Consider the following 6,163-nt stretch of genomic DNA (forward strand, 5'->3'; position numbering starts at 1 on the left):
TAATGATGCATTCATAAACTGAGGCATGTATAACTGAATACTGAAATATCTGACCTAGCATGAGTAATTCAAGAACTAAAGAAATACATAACTAGGGTTCTGGAATTCATGCAATAAACTGAATATTAACGTGTTAATCTGATTTGGATCATTCTAACAACTAAGAACCCAACAATTCTAACATTCAAGAAATCCTAGGTCTAATCATAATAAGGGAATCAAGAAACAGACTGAAAACTAGGGACATAATGGATTAAAGGACCCACTAGTGAAATCCCACATACTTGGTAACGAAATCTATGGAAAAATCCTTCCATTTCGGGGCTAGAACTGAAAAAAACTTGTTGCGTGTTCTTGAGAGGTTGGTCCACTCTTTCTACTATTTTTCAATCTAAGTTCTAGTGAATTTTGGAGAATGAGGGTTCTAGGTAAGTGTGACTAAGTTATTAGGCTTAGACAGAGTAAACCGACGTAGTTTAGGCAATAAGTTCTAGTTATGTTTCTAGGCTTAAACTGACTAAAACATCATAATTTAGGGTCTAAACGACGTAGCTTAGGGGTTAAACGAAATAGGAAAAGACCAAAAGACCCCTGGCTTAACTGCTGTTGGAGTAACTGACGGACGGGACCTACAGGCCGTAGGTCAACCTACGGTCCGTAGTTTGGGGTCGTAGGTCAAGTCTGCCCGACAGGCTTCACTAAAACAAGCATAACTTTTTACTCGGAGGTCGGATTTTAGCAAACTCAGTGGCGTTGGAAAGAGGATTCAATTATATATCATATCATAGGTCATGGGATACATAATTCCTTTTGTGCTGGGAGTGATGACCATTTGAAGTTGACCCAATTAGCAATTTCCCCCTAATTGGTTGATGGCCTTCACCAACGATCAGACCTATGGACCGTGGATCGAACGACGGTCCGTGTTGGTCGGCCTTCGTTCACGTCAGAGGCTGGGTAAAGGGGGCTTCGATCCACAAACACAGATCACGGACCGTGGTCTGGCCTACAGACCTAGGGTCTGTCCGTGGGTCGAGACTTAGTCAATTTTCTGAGGTGGGTTTGGGGAAGGGCTGCAGTGGTGAACCATGGACCACCAGCACGGGCCGTGGTCTGACTTACGGTCCGTGGGTTGCACCTGTAACTTCTCAAAATCTACATTTTTGGTCTGTTTCGGATATGGGGTGTTACATTATCTCCCCCTTGGGACCATTCGTCTTCGAATGAAGACTAAACTAGTTGAGTATGGAGGGAATAAGCTGCAATCCCTACCACTAAGTAATAGAAACTGATTTTTGACTGAACTGAGTTCCAAAAATATGCAAATACGCTGAAAATGCAAAGCTGACTGAAGGAACAAAATACTAAGACTGAATTAGCGCATGAATGACTATAATACTGAAGAGGAACAATTACCTCAAGTTGGAATTGAATCGGAAGGAAAGAGGTGAGGATACTTGGACTTCATGGCTGCTTCTGTTTCCCAAGTAGCTCCTTCTACGGACTGACTCCTCCACAAAACCTTGACTGAAGCGACTTCTTTGTTTCTTAACCTTCTAACTTGACGATCGAGAATCTCAACTAGTACATTCTCATACGAAAGACTATCTTTCACATCCACACTCTCTAATGGCACTACGAATGTTGGATCACCCACACACTTCTTCAATAGTGAAATGTGGAAGACTGGATGTAGTGCTGCCAAATCTGCTGGCAATTCTAACTCATAAGCCACTTTACCAATCCTTTTCGAGATCTGGTAAGGGCCTACATATCTGGGACTGAGCTTCTCTTTCTTGCCAAACCTCATCACCCATGTAGTTGAAACGCCCTACAATCTGAAGTTTTACGCTTCAGACAAGAAATGTTCTTGGTGGATGTAGGACTTGGGACCCCCAGAATTTGTATGCAAGATGAGCCTACAGGGGTGCCAATCAACTGAGCCACCCTTCATAGGTGACACCTTCAGGATAACTCAATCATCAACTTGAAACTCTAGTTCCTTTCTCTTTACATCTGCATAAGACTTCTGGCGACTCTGGGCTGTCTTAAGTCTATCTCTGATGAGTTGCACTTTCTACATAGCATAATGGACTAAATTTGGCCCTATCAAGGCTGCTTCACCTACTTCAAACCATCCCACAGGAGATCTACATCTACGCTCATACAATGCCTCATAAGGGGCCATCTGAATGCTGGAATGTTAACTATTGTTGTAGGCTAACTCAATAAGAGAAAGGTGATCATCCCAAATACCCTTGAAATCGATCACACAAGCTCTCAACATGTCCTCTAAGGTCTGAATGGTATGCTCTGCCTGGCCATTCGTCTAGGGATGAAATGTTGTGCTAAGATTAACCTGAGTACCAAGAGCTTTCTGAAATGACTTACAGAAATGAGAGGTAAATTGAGGACCTCTATCTGAGATGATAGACAAAGTAACCCCATGCAACCTCACAATCTCATTAATGTAAATCTTGGTGTAGTCCTCTGTCGAATCTGTAGTCTTGACCGCCAAAAAGCGAGAAGAACTCTGTCAACTATCACCCAAATAGAGTCATGTTGTCTGCGAGTACGAGGTAATCCTGTGATGAAGTCCATGTTGATCACTTCCCACTTCCAAGTAGGAATGTCAATCTCTTGAGTCATACCTCCTGGTTTCTGATGCTCTACCTTGACCTGCTGGCAATTTGGGCACTTAGCCACAAAATCTGCTATATCTATTTTCATACCATTCCACCAATAGACTCCCCACAGATCGCGGTACATCTTAGTGGCGCCTGGATGAATAGAATATCTAGAGTTATGGGCTTCTGCGAGAATATGTTGTCTCAATTCACCCACATCAGGAACACACAATCTACCATGATAACGAAGTACACCATCTCTCCCTTGGGAGAAAACCTTCACTCTCTGATTGTGTACTGCACCCTTAAGCTCAAGCAAGATTGGATCACTGTCTTGCTTTTTCTTAACCTCTACTACCAAAGAAGATTCTGACCCATTCTGAACTGTGACGCCATTATCTGATATGCTCATAAGGTGAACTCCCAAGCGAGCAAGCCTTTGAACATCATTTGCTAGTTCTTTCCTTTCTTCCTCAACATGGGCTACACTACCCATAGATAATCTGCTAAGAGCATCTGCTACTACATTCGCCTTACCAGGATGGTAATGCATACTCATATCATAATCCTTAAGGAACTCAAGCCATCTCCTCTGGCGAAAATTCAACTCTTTCTGGGTGAACACATATTGAAAACTCTTATGGTCAGTGAACACCATACAAGTAGTGTCTCCAGATCTTGAGTGCAAACACCATTGCTGCAAGCTCGAGGTCATGAGTTGGATAGTTCTTCTCATACACCTTAAGTTGTCTAGAAGCATAAGTTATAACCTTATCTCACTGCATCAACACATAACCTAGGCCAACTCTGGATGCATCGTAATATATAACATAGCCGTCTAAACCCTCTGGTAGAGTCAAAACAAGAGTTGTAGTCAACCTAGTTTTCAGTTCTGTGAAGCTTTTCTCACAATCATCTGACCACTGAAACTTCACCTTTTTCTGAGTCAACTTAGTCAATGGAGAGGCTATGGACAAAAATCCTCCCACAAACCTTCTGTAATAATACGCTAGACCCAAGAAACTTCTGATATCTATGAGAGAGGTAGGTCTGGGCCATTGTTTCACTGAGTCTATTTTCTGGGAATCTACTCGAATCCCTTCACTAGACACTATATTCCCAAGAAAAGCAACTAACTACAACCAAAACTCACATTTGCTAAGTTAAGCGAATAACTGGCGATTTTTGAGAGTTTGTAGAACAACCCTCAAATGACTCGAATGTTCTTCCTCATTCCTAGAATAAATGAGAATATCATCAATAAAGACGATAACGAACAAGTCCAAATACTGCTTGAACACTTTGTTCATAAAGTCCATGAAAGTTGCAAGAGCATTGGTTAGTCCAAATGACATATCTATGAATTCATAATGACCATACCGAGTTCTGAAGGCTGTCTTCGGAATGTCACTATCTCTGACTCTAAGCTGATGATAACCGAATCTAAGGTCTATCTTTGAGAAATGACTAGCACCCTGGAGTTGGTCAAACAAGTCATCAATCCTGGGGATGGGATACTTATTCTTGATTATAACCTTGTTCAACTGCCTATAGTCATTGCACATTCTGAGAGAACCATATTTCTTCTTCACGAACAACACTGGTGCACCCCATGGAATACTAGGTCTGATGAAGCCCTTATCTAGAAGGTCCCTTAAGCACTGTAAGGAGGAATAGAAATAGGTTGTGTATCTGGAAGGAGATCAATTCCAAAGTCGATTTCCCAATCGGGAGGAACTCCAAGAAGATCTTCTGGAAATACTTCTGGAAACTCATTAACCACAGGAACTGACTCAAGAGTTGGGGTTTCGGAGCTTGAATCCTTAACCTGAACTAGATGATAGAGATAACCCTTAGAGATCATATTTCTGGCCTTAAGGTAAGAAATGAATCGACCCATAGCCATTAAGCTACTACCATTCCATTCTAGGATTAGTTCGTGTGGAAACTGGAAATGAACAATCCTAGTTCTACAATCGACTGAGGCATAACAGGAATGTAACTAATCCATTCCTAGAATGATATCAAAGTCTACCATTTCTAACTTTACAAGATCTGCTGAGGTGACTTTCTGAGAGACTGTGACAAGGTAATTTTTGTATACCCGTCTAGCTATAACTAGGTCACCGACTGGAGTAGAGACTGAGAAGGGTTCTGATAGAGTTTCTGGACTGACACCTAAGATTACTACTATAAAGGGACCTACGAAAGACAAGTACCCACTGTTGTCTTTCCACTGAGTGAACCATTTGTGAGCCACATCCCTAAGCTGGTAGGATGCCAACTCAACTCTACCATTACCAGTCACTTGCATCACTCCAAAGATTTTCTTAACATTATCAATGAGGTTCTGTGGGTCCTCACCAACTTGGGACCCTAAAAACTCAGGCGGATTCATCCTAACAAAATCTCAAACTCTAGCTGCCATTGATCCACCATTTTTATTAGTAGGAACTGGAACCTGTTGATTGTTCTGGTTGGTCATACTTTGAGCCAAAAGCTAAATCGCATTCCAAAACTCTGCGTTCGAAACCTCATGGTCTGGGACTAGAGGAACTGCGTTAGCATTGCGTGCATTATCATTCCTTATGTAAGCCATACGATGAGGCATGACCTTAAGCGCGTAACGATGGATTAGAAAGAGATCATACCTTACGCACGATAAGAATATCAAGAAAGTGAAGTTTTCCTAAATCACTTTGTAGCCTCCCTCTCATTAGATGTGGTGCACTTCACACCCATGAAAAGAACTCTACTTAGTGCGGCTTTTCAGACATCTTAGGACTCTTAAGCCTAATGCTCTGATACCAAGTTTGTCACGCCCCGAAGCTACCCCCGAGACGCGGACACGGGACCTAGGATCACAAGTGACCCCAAGCTAACCCTGTTGGCGTAATCATGAGCATACTAAAGATAAACTGAATAATAAAAACTGTGTGGAAGCTATCATCATGAATAAAATGAAAATATGGGGAATACCCATATACTATAACTGAGATGAATGGAAACTGATGAGTTTAATACAAAGAAGATATTAACTCAATTCTAAGATGAATCTAACTATTTCTGAAATAAGCCTCTAAACTGACTAGAAATGTTGGTACATGCCCCAACTAGATCTAGCAAAACTGAAACTAAATGACTAAAAATATTGGGATATAATCATGACTATTGTCCTCAGAGAATGAGGACTCACCACTGATTCTACTAAACTGAAGATCGGGAACCGATATAAGCGTGATTTGGATGCTGAGAACCAGAACCTACATCACGAGAAGATGTAGCGCACGTATGCGTCAGTACTTGAAAGGTACTGAGCATGCAGGATAGAATAAAGCTGAAATAACATATAACTGAACAAAGCAATAAAGCAATGAAATAAGCTGAACATAATATAGATATTGAATACTGAGTTAAGTGAATGCAATGACCAAATTTATAACATGCTGAGACTGAATACTGACTGTACTGAAATATGGTCAATGCAATAGAGTCTGACTGAACTGTGGGAGCTACTAATAACCAACATAAAACCA

The sequence above is a fragment of the Solanum tuberosum genome, unplaced genomic scaffold (assembly GCF_000226075.1).
Source record: "Solanum tuberosum cultivar DM 1-3 516 R44 unplaced genomic scaffold, SolTub_3.0 scf00037, whole genome shotgun sequence".
In the NCBI taxonomy this organism is placed as follows: Eukaryota; Viridiplantae; Streptophyta; class Magnoliopsida; order Solanales; family Solanaceae; genus Solanum; species Solanum tuberosum.